The sequence below is a fragment of the Hyperolius riggenbachi genome, chromosome 4 (assembly GCF_040937935.1).
Source record: "Hyperolius riggenbachi isolate aHypRig1 chromosome 4, aHypRig1.pri, whole genome shotgun sequence".
In the NCBI taxonomy this organism is placed as follows: Eukaryota; Metazoa; Chordata; class Amphibia; order Anura; family Hyperoliidae; genus Hyperolius; species Hyperolius riggenbachi.
In genome coordinates this window covers 170909587-170921771 of record NC_090649.1, presented here as the reverse complement: position 1 = coordinate 170921771, position 12185 = coordinate 170909587, and positions in this window count along the sequence as shown.

Below are 12185 nucleotides of genomic sequence, written 5' to 3'. Positions count from 1 at the left end.
AATGCGCAAATCCCAGAACATCCAGGGTCCTGTCCAGCACCATGAATGGCACTCAGAACGTCCTTTCTGCTCTAAAGACATACAACAGCATGATAACCTTTACAGAAAACTATTTATTTGTTACAGCTGATACAAATCCTACAATAAATCTGCAGTTTGTCTACTTCCTGCTTTCATGGAAGTAGACATGTTGTTAGCATCCTGCATTTACCAATTAGCTGCTCTGCCATGACAGCCAGTTAACATGCCTGAGAGATCAAATTTCAATTTGTGCTTAGTCACAGATGAGGGTGAATTAGACAGGCTAAACTTTCTAAATACATACAGGGTGCATTTCTCTATTTCTCTATTTTTCCTCCTGTCGTGTACAAGAGTTCAAGTCCACTTTCATGAGCGTTTGGGGAGTGGTGAACTGCTCAGGTAGCACCGAAGATGAAAAGCAGATGGAGAAGGAAGCAGATGGAAGGTGGCACATATGTAGCCAGAAGCATGAAAGGCAGCCCCCGGGTCCTGTGAAGAAGATGGAGGAAGACCGTGCTTGGGGAATATCTGGGTGGCGGTAAGCAACTGATCAGGACTTCGACATGGAACAGCCGGGGAGACAGAAGGAGCGGTGAGCTGTCAGAAAGCAGCGGAGAGCAGGGATTTTGGGACTCGTTAGCTGAAAGAAGGCAGTGGAAAGCGGGAACTTCGGGACTTGAACAGACACAACAAGTCATAATGCGTTCTGGCTGGTCCACAATGAATCCACATTTTGCACACAGGCCGGATCAGCTGGCCACTTCTAGTTTTGACCGGCCAGAACCCGAAGTGGCCAGATTTTAGGTTCTGGCTGTAACATAAATACTGTATATACTGCATCTATCTATCTGTCTATCTATCTATCTATCTATCTATCTATCTATCTATCTATCTATCTATCTGTGAGTGACTTCGCTAAATAATTAATAATTTGGTGATTTCCACCAGGTACCCAGCACAAATCACACTGCTGTCTTAAAGCTAGGCTCAGGCAAGACAAGTTTTTGAGATAAATGTAGCAAGTCTACTGAACAGTAGACTGGTCACTAGGGGTGTGTAAGCCTGTGGTTCTTAAAGTGATCCTTAAGTCAACTGAAAAAAATGAGATTTACTCACCTGGGGCTTCCCTCAGCCCCCAGCAGCCAGCAGCCCCCAGCAGCTGTATATCGCCCCCTATGCTGCTATTGCAGCCTCCTGGCCGCAATAGCAGCATAGGGAGCGATTAAGAGGCTGGGAACGCGAACAATCACTCTCGTTCCCATGCCTGTCGGCCGGTGACGGCCAAAACCGAAGTGCTTGCGGCGGGTCCTGGGACATCGGAGGGAAGCCCCAGGTGAGTAAATCCAATTTTTTTCAGTTGACTTAAGGATCACTTTAACCTCCTTAGCGGTAACCCCGTGTGTGACACGGGGTAAGCCGCCGGAGGGTGCGGCTCAGGCCCTGCTGGGCCGATTTAAATAATTTTTTTTTTGCTGGACGCTGCGCCAGCACCCCGATCGCCGCCGCCGCGCGCCCGATCGCCGCTATCCAGTGCGGCGCGCCCCCCCCCCCCCCAGACCCCATACGCTGCCTGGCCAATCAGTGCCAGGCAGCGCCGAGGGTTGGATCCGGAGTCCCAATGACGTCCCGACGTCGCTTTCCTGATCGGAGATCGCCGAAGGCAATCGAAGCGGGCGGGGGGATGCCGCTGAGCAGCGGCTATCATGTAGCGAGCCCTGGGCTCGCTACATGATTTAAAAAAAATAAAATAAAAAAAAAACTGCTGCGCTGCCCCCTGGCGGTATTTTTCATACCGCCAAGGGGGTTAAGTGGTTAATAGGGCTATAATTTAGAATGGGAAACCAGTAAACCACTCTGCAGAAGAAAGGAGGAAAAAAAAAAAAAGGACCAAATCTACAGTATTATCTTCAACTGTTCAGAAAAAGATGAATCAAAAGGACTACAGCAAATGAACTACTGGAGAGACCTGGAGGCCTAGGAGAACAGATTAACATCCTACCTGTTGTTAAGGCCCAAGTGTTCCCTGTTCCTCCACAGAAACATTGGGGTCAAAATGAAAAGATGCACATTTAAGGTTTGGTTCGTTTCCATCTCCTAACAAATGAAAGTAAAAAATAATATATTCAAGCATAATTACAAAAATACTGCATTATGACATATCTGTGTAAGGATTCTTGGGTTTGCCTGTCATTGCAGCGAGAAGCTAGCAATGAATTTCATCCCTTTTGCATATGCATGTGTCAGGGCTCCCTGTGGCTGCAGACATCATATGCATGGGAGTGTTCCATCTCCTGCAGGGTAACTGCTCAATTAGTGGAAGCATTTAGCATCCTGAGTTCCCAGCAGGCTTTGCTGTTGCATTGCATTGTCTAAGCGTAGCTCAGTGCAGTTAGACTTCAGCTTTCCCTGATAGCTGATTCATGTATCTAGTGTCATGTCATGAGTTCCTATATCCTTGTTCCTGTTCCGAGTGTTCGGATTCCAAGCCTGTGTTCCTGTTCATGTCCTGAGTACTTTGATTCCTTGCCTAAATGCGTGTTCCTGGTTAACCTGTATACCTGATCCTGGATTACCTGCATGCTTGTTCCTGGTGCAACCTGCATATCTGTTCCTGGACTTGTATCCGTTTGCCAGTCTCTGGGTAATATTCCTGCATATTGTTCTTGAACTTGTGTTGTAAAACCTGTTCCTGCATTATGTCCTGGAAACCTTGCTTTGAACATTGCATGTACCTTTCATTGTAAATAAACATCACTTGCATCAAATCATGGATGTCTGCATATATTTGGGAGTTACCAACTGCACCGAGTATGGCCGAGCATGACAATCTGATTTCACGTACTAGGCAAAAGAAAAATGAGTAGACAATACTATATACAGTACATATATTTACATTTTGCCTAAGCTGCTGAATATAGGTCACAGAGTAAAAGATGGCCTCATGGTGACCTCCAGGGGCACTCTATGGTTTCAAAACATGAGTGATGAGTCAAGATCAGATGTTTAAAGGTCATAATGCCAGGCCCAACAATGTTACTGACATTACAGCAAGTGAAGCAACCATGATGTCAATACGGGCAAGGTCCATCAGTATTGCTGACATCACAGCAAGTGAAGTGACCATGATGTCAATGCGGGCAAGGTCCATCAGTATTGCTGACATCACATCAAGTTAAGTGATCATGATGCAATGGTCTTCTAACATGCTGGGTGTCATAAGTAGAATGAGTAAGTTAATACTCCTTCAGAGAATGTGTATATCCAGAGAAAATATCACGAGTGCTTCATTAAATGAAAACTAGCTAGATGTTACTCAGGCAAACAGGCAAGACAGCACACATCTATGCTGAACACACGGGCAAACATCTATTTACATAAGGGCCTCTAAGTCCCTGAATGCCACTACGAATTTAGGCTGCAAAGTGAAAACCGTGAAATTCAAGATTTTTGTTCTTGGCATTGAGCTATGACACCCCTGGTCCTCGAGGGGTTAATTTAAAGCTTCCCATATTCTGCCTCTTTAGAGAAAACTAGTGGCTCTTATAAGCTCACACTGAAAATGTCACAAAACTCTCTCTTCTTAATCAAACAGCTTCATGCCCTATTTCCATAAATTTTGCAGTCAGTGTTTTCCCTGCTGGTTACAATCATTTTGCAGGCATGATGTGGCAAAACGCGATTAGTGTCAAAAAAACACAATAGCTCGATGATCTCATTTTTTACAACCAACACTGATGCCAACAAATGTATTTATGCTAAATAAGTATAAATAACATATTGAACAATTGCGCTCACTGATTCCAATTCAATAACACGAACCCGGAGATGTACTCTACCTGCTTGAGGATTTATAGCAGGACATATGGTACATTATACTTGGGTGCATAATCAGAGTTAGTGGTTTTACATTTGCTATTCAGAACATATCCCTAGTGATGCAATACAAAGACTGCCTGTCACACTGCAAAGAAAACAAGTGCTTTTTCTGAGCAGTCTGCAAAGTGACATTTGCTAAACTGACAAAATGGAAAAATGTTATAGATTTGCTTTAGACATGGCTCGTCAAATCACCGTTAATATTGAGGGAACATAAAAGCATCCAATTGGGATTGTTGCTATCTGACCTGCGCTATCAATTTAAACACGGGCAATTTTTATACAAACTCCATTTCATGTACCATGAAATTGCCCTATAATACATTCAATCATCACTAGATTGTAATGTCTGTGGTTAAAGTAGTTCTGGAACATCCTATGAATGCCTCAAGCAGTATTACCACAGTAGAAGAAGATGTACAGGTGAATCGACATATCATGTTACATTTCCTTTGTAAGGATGTTTGCTATTTTAAAAACTTGTTCTAACTAATCTATCTATTTATCTCTCTCCCTCTCTCTCTCTCTCTCTCTCTCTCTCTCTCTCTCTCTCTCTCTCTCTCTCTATATATATATATATATATATATATCTGTCTATCTATCGCTCTCTCTCTCTCTCTCTCTCTCTCTCTCTCTCTCTCTCTGTCTGTCTGTCTGTCTGCCTTTATGTCTGTCTGTTTAGCTATCTATCATCTATCAATGTATCCGTCTTTATTCCATCCTTCCCTCCATCCATCCATGTGTTTAAAGGATATCCAAGGTGATGAATAAAATCTAGCTTTACTTACCTGGGGTTTCTTCCAGCCCCTAGGGATCACTTGTGTCCCTTGCCCACGGCTAGTTCTCTCATGCAGCAAGGTGAAACATTTGCATCAGGCACAGAGATTACAGGGGTAGCATGTTTGTTCTGTGTGCTTACACTAACAGCATGCAGCCAGAGTAGGAGGAGAAGTAAGAGGAGAGCGAGCGAGGTGAAGAGGTCATCATTGGAGAAAAGCAGCTTGTTGTGCTGTGTGAGGAGTCTGACAGTGAGTGGAGGGGGGGGGGGGGCAGGAGAACAGCAGTGTTTCATTTTACTTGCAACACAGAAGGGAGGAGGTCTCCTGGAGGTGGCATGGCTGTCCTGACTGAGGAGGAATGGAGTGGCTGAGGGTGAGCAGTTTGTTTGTCACACACTCACAACCAGTCAGTGTGCTATTGTGTTGAGCTGCAGCATGTCACGTGAGAACATTAAATGAAGCAGAGTAAATTGGCAGGTGCTTTGCAGTCATTCCAAATCAAGAAGGGGGGGCGCATCCTCACAAGTTTGCCCAAGGCAGCAAAAAGGCTAGAACTGGCCCTGCCCTTGACCCAGCTTCAGTCTTCCTCTTGCTCCTGCTGGCAGTCTCCGAAGGATCGCCGACCCCCGACGGGTCAGCATCTTCTGCACGGGCATGTGCACGCCCCGCGTGTGAGTGCGCCAACTTCACCACACATGTGCAGAAGACGCTGATCCATCGAGGGTTGGTGATCCTTCAGAGACTGCCAGCAGACCCAGAAGAAGACCGCAGCTGCAGCGAGGGACACATGTGACTTCTAGGGGCTGGAAAAAGTCCCAGGTAACTAGATTTTATTTATCACCTTGCATTACAATTCTGATCGCAATTGGCTTGTAAAATGTTAGGTACATTTACACTGATAAACAACATGGGAATGTTTACATTAGTGCGCTGCATTTAGGACTTGATGTTTTCCGATCGCAATCATCATGTCTGCTGCATTTTTCATGCCATTGGCCTGCTATACAAAGTATAGGAGCACAAGAAAATCACATAGCAATCAAGTACCTATGCAATTTTTACATGATTCAGAATTCAAAATGTTTTGGGAAATCACAAGCATATTGTAATTGCACCACAAACCGGACGGATCGTGGAGCAATTGCTGCAGTGAGAACTACAAAAACTGTGAGTCACAAGGGAAAATAACCTTTAGGGCCCTTTTGCACTGGCTGTGATCTGCCATTTTGCCAATCACTACAGCGCTGCAATTTACATATACATCGCAGTGCTCATTTTCCACAACTGACATTCTTTTTTTTCCAAATTGCAATCGCCAGCTGGCGTGATTCTTGCTGCAATCACGCTCCATTCTCAATGGTTATAAGACGCTATTGCAGCGAGTGGGAAAAGCATGCTGCGCTATCGCAAATACAGCACAATTGCTTTGTGATCACGCTTGCTAGTGGAAAAGTGCCCTTAATGTATATGGACTTAAAATTCCACATTAAAAAAAATTCTTCTAGCTAAAAAAAAAAAAATGTATCAGCGCTGTACAGATGTTTTGAATATTGTTGAAAATTACCTTTATTACCTTTCCATTTGAATTTGCAGCAAGCTATCAATGTAAAAGCTGACCATAAGCACAGACTGCACTTATTTTTTAGCCTGAAAGCTATACACTATGTTTCAATACAAACAGCTCTGGTATTACTTTTGTTTTATATAAATGATGAGCTTTGTAAACCAGCTTGGTAGTTATCTTCCACATTTACATTTTAAAAATAGACTGGTGGAAATACTATGGACACTGCAGAGCTGACAGACTGTTAGGATCATGGTGGTGGGGACTGAATGAGGGTGTTGGTGGAGGGGACCGGGTAAGGATGATGATGGAGGGGACTGGGTAAGGATGATGGTGGAGGGGACTGGGTAAGGATGATGGTGGAGGGGACTGGGTAAGGATGATGGTGGAGGGGACTGGGTAAGGATGATGGTGGAGGGGACTGGGTGAGGATCATGGAGGAGAGGACTGGGTAATGATCCTGATGGAGGGGACCGGGTAAGGATCATGGTGGAGAGGACTGGGTGAGGATCATGGTGGAGGGGACTGGGTGAGGATCATGGTGGAGGGGACTGGGTGAGGATCATGGTGGTGAGGACTGGATAAGGATCATGGTGGTGAGGACTGGGTAAGGATCATGGTGGAGAGGACTGGGTGAGGATCATGGTGGCGGGGACTGGGTGAGGATCATGGTAGAACATGGAAAAGACTGAGAACAGTGGCATGGGAGCAATCCGTGTGCATGGGGCTTTACTTTCAGCTCTGGTACACTTTCATGTACTGAAAATAGAATTCCCTTCAGGCAATTTTGCTGAGGGTTATTATCAGTGGTGTTTTGGAATTTTGTGCTAAAATATCTGAGCTATGTATGAGTCCAACACCTGCATATACAGTAAAAGCAAACCACAGATGGATTGCATCACATGCAGTGGGTTGTGCTGATGAGAGGGAAAGAACTGAAATCTCTGTTAATTCAACCTTTTCTTCACATGAAATTTATGTCAGATACAAATATAGAGTTTTTCACTTTTTTTTTGCTTATTTTTAAATCTCACTGGGACACTATGAAGGAAATTCTAACCTGTCATTGGAGATTGTTGCAGGTGGATGAACGGATCGCCGAGATGGTGAGTCCTTGACCCTCTGTTACTGCCCATAGGGCTTTGAACTTGCGTGAGCTTTTGGTGCAACCAGAGTATGTCCATTCAGGTGGGAGTGACTGGCTATCTAGTGGACCCCCACCATCAGGCATGTTCCGATGTAGGAACATCGAATAACTAAAACCCTTCACTACTGCCTATGCTGTGTCTATCCACATGGATTGTTTACAGAATTATTATTTCCCCTGTAAAAAAAAGCTTATATTAGGACAAAAAAAAAAAAAAGAAGAGAATTCAACAACATGTGAATGCAATAAAAAATGGGGACAAGAATAATCAGTAGGCAGAACACTTTATTACTGGACATGGGTGCTCCCTCTCGAGTTTAAGATTTGCCGGTATCTACTGCCATCAAATCTCATCATGGAATTGGGATTCTAATTGAATCCTCCATCAAAAAGAGGCAAGGCTGATCTGGAGAGCAGGGTATATATATATATATATATATATATATATATATATATATATATATATATATATATATATATATATAACATAGCTATACAGGTGAAACTACTGCCATTGATTTAAAAAACAGAACACACACACACACAAACATATATTATAAAAATCTTAATAGGGTAAGTAACAGGGGAGCCCCACCAAAGTATATGAAAGTATAGAAATCCTCATTTGCCAAAAGTACCCGTTTGTAAATACCTAACATAGTCAAGACAGTGTACATTGATGTTTTGAGTTCTATGAGACTGTAAAAGTCACCAGTTCTCCATTAAGGATGCAACCATTGTAATTGTGTTAGCATGTTAATTTTATGAAACAATCCCTTAAGGTTCCCTCAAGGTTCCTCTGTGTTTACTACCTTAAATGTAATAGATACTTATTTAAGATAATTTATCATATATACTTTTAGAACCTTTGGTGTGGATTTCCTGTTTCTTTCCTGTATCATTTTTTTTTATTTGAGTATGCTGATCTTGCTTAATCAATAAAAAAAATTCTAACTGCATACCTGCAGTATATAATGAGCCTTCACTTCAAATTACCTTCCACCTAAAAAGTGCACACTTATTTTCCAGCCTTTGACGAGATTTCATTTTAGATAGATTCAACATAGATGAAAAAACAGATTTAACATAGATGAAAAATATGAATATAGATGGATACCTCGAGTCAAGTCAAACCAGAAAAAGAGAAATCTGAAAGGACTCTGAAAGGAATCACAATGTCATATCTCTAAAACACAGCAGGCCTAGTTTGGGAGTTAGCCATTAACCTACAAATAAGTTCTTGTAATTTCAGAGGAAACCAAAGCACACAGAGGAAACCCACAAAGACAAATGGAGGAGGGCATACAAACTTCAACCAGTTCAATCAGTTGCCCTCATGGGCATTGAACGTAAGTCACTAGTCCTTCAAGGCAAGAGCACTAACCACTTAGCTACTGATGTGTAGTAAACCCAGACCTGTTATAATTTCCAAATGTCTCGACACCAAGGAGGGCAAAGTTACATGAACAGTTTAGTACACCTAATCCAAGGTCAGATTTTATTTCCTATACAACTTGTGCATAGCAGTATATGAGATGGGAGTCTTATAACAAAAAAAATAAATAAAAATAAAAACTTGGAGAAAATGTTACTAGAGGGAAAAAAATAACAAGGCAAAGCTATAAAGCAGATAAAGCAGCCAAGCATGATATTTTCTTTCCTATTTTTTAAAACATGTGTTTGTATGACATCTTTTTTTACTTGTTAATCTCCCCTTGGTATTTGGCATTGCACTTCAGGTCATTTTAATAAAAGTAGGAAAGAAATTACAAATAAGAGCTAATGACCCTCTTTACATCTGTATGTCAGCCTAATGCGTGTAGCATGGCTTTTAGACGATGTACAGTGAATAGCAAAAATGAGTAAACTAGAGGATCATTGCATGCTTCACTGGGCACTGCTGAGCACAAGGTTGTTTCTTTGATTGCTGAGACCTGACCACCATACTAAATTTATTTTGTTGGCTGTTTGCATTAAAATATGCCTTGCTGACCTTCATGCATCCTGTCTGAGTCATTATACCTAAAGTCATTTTCGGTTTAATGGCACCGTCTTCTAAATAGGATTGTGTGCATTGGACTTTACTACAAAATGACGTGACGGAAAGCAGGAAGAAAAGTAGCAAAAACAACAAACAATGTTAATCATGCTATTTACTAGTGTGTCAATTTAAAAGTGAAACAAACACAAAGAAACAAATGACGTGAGTGAGCTTAAATGAAGAATGCAGTCCATTTTTATCAGAAAATACATACTTTCTACGGAGAGAAGACTATTGTAGGGGCTGCCCAGGGGAAGTATGAAAACCGTTTCCATAGATTGCTGAGTATTATTATTGGTGTAATCACTGTCTTTTATTGTTCGTCTTTATAATTCAGTGTTCTTTTCATATGTCAGTCATCACGCCCAGCATTTGTTAGTTTTAATATGGTTATGTGTTGAAAATAGAGGCTGTCTCATGGAAGAGACAGAAAAATATTTCAGTCCTATGAAAAGAGAACAATCTTACAGAGGCCAGTGAAGAAAATTGGAATATGAGGGTTTCTTTGGCCGTGTTGCATGTAGTCTGATCAGAATCAGAATCATCTTTATTTCGCCAAATACGCCAAATGACGTATCTGGAATTGTATGTGATACACATGGCAATGGCAGTACATACAAGGCATAGTCAACATGAACATTTTACATGGCCCAAACAACAGAAGCATGCATAAATCAGAGCAACATTTAGGGTATAGGGCCAGGTCTGCATAAGAGTTCATGGTTCAGAGTTCAGGGTGGGTGACAGATACAGTTCAGGAGATGACAGGTGAGGTGCTCCCAAGGACTAGTGTGCTGTCAGAACAGCCTCATTTAATGTTATTTAACATTATTTATATTCTTTGTAATAGTATATTCCAGTCCCCCTGCAAGATTTAGTTATTTAGCATTTCCCAACTGTAACTCCCTGCTCAACAGCCTTGTCTAGATGTTTCTGCAACAGTTGAGTTCAGTTAGTGAGGAGATCCTGCTGTGCTTGTAGTCGCATCATATTTTTACCTATGAATATGCTCTAAAAAACATCTTTGTATGCTTTCAACGCAAGTAAAGATACTACAGATTATACTTGGAGTCATTATTTCAACGAGTAAACTGCCTGTGGAGGTTTCTAAATCAGTGTGGAGTCATACTGCTATACAGACTGGGTCTTCTGGAGTATGCCTCACACATAAAGCGGGAATTCGAAACAGAACAGTAAAAATACGATATCTGCAAGAAGGTAATGGGATTTCCTGTCATCTCATCAGTAAAGGACTGATCTGCAATACGATAAAGGATTACTTAGCTACACCTCAAACACAAATCTACAAAGAGTAAATAGACGTTCAGCAAAAAAGTACAAGAATTGCCTGTCTGCCTTCCTACAGTGAATACAGTGAGTACAGACTGCTTCAGAAATTGTACATTCCTTCTGTTTGGGACTATCGCTATTAAGTTTAAAAAAAAAAAAAAAAAAAAAATCACCCAGTGATAAGATTCATAAGCATCATATCTGCAACCATAGAGCATGTCTATTTCTATGCATTCTATTAACATGGAAGATGAATTAATGCTCGGTCAAGATGATTCAGATAAACATGTTGTACTACCTGAGAGACCAAGGCGGTCAATACATCTTTCTCTAAAGGCAAGAGAGAGGTATGAAGCAGAAAGTGAAGGAATGTTCCATAGTCTGTCTGAATTGTGGATAAAAACGCTGCAACACATATCTGATATTGAGAAGACTGGCAGTAATGGAGAGCAATTAAACAATGCACTTACAAGACTTAAGAAGACATATGAAAATTACAGGAAACTCTCTGAAAAATATTCTTCCTTTCTATCGCAAGTTAGTACAGAACAAGCGTCAAAAGAGTTGGATGACTTTACCACCGCTGATCAACAGAGACATGTTGCGTTTATGGAAGCGAAGTTACAGTTAGAGAATAGGATAGCAAATTTGATCGAAACTACATCCTGTACCTCTATTTCTTCTAGATACTCAAAAAAACTGTCAGTGCAAGCAACCTCTCACAGATTTACTAGATCAAGCAAATCGCTGCAGTCACTCTCCCAGAGGTCAGCATTAAGCATTCAGTTAGTCAAAGCCCGTGCAGAAGCAGAGGCTGCGAAAGCACAATCTTATTGCTTTGAACAAGAATCGACTCTTAAAGCGGACGCAGCACGCAAACAGGCGGAAGCAGCACGCAAACAGGCAGAAGCAACACGTGTGCAGGCAGAAGCACAGGCAGAAGCAACACGTGTGCAGGCAGAAGCACAGGCAGAAGCAACACGTGTGCAGGCAGAAGCACAGGCAGAAGCAACACGTGTGCAGGCAGAAGCAACACGTGTGCAGGCAGAGACAGAGGCCCAGTTAGAACTTCTGCAAAAGAAAAGAGAAGAAGCAGCAGCTCTAGCAAGGTTAAAGGTCTTCGAACAAGCTGTGGAAGAGGAAGAAGGAATTAATTACCCTAGCCTAAAGTCTGCTGACGATCCTGCTAAACGAACTTTGCAATTTGTTCTGAACCAGAACAATGGATATATTCCCCTACTTACAGCTGAAGTCTCTGCACCTACCTGTTCAGCAAGTAAACAGCCAGAATGCATATCGTTAAAACATGAATCTCAGTTTAACACTGTACCTTTGAAGGATTCTGCTATGCTGTCCAACACTACAAGTCCAAGAGAACAAATCTATACACCTTGTCAGACCTCAGCAAGATATAATCACAAAGAAATATCACAACCAATTGGAACAAATCCTATGAATCTCATAACA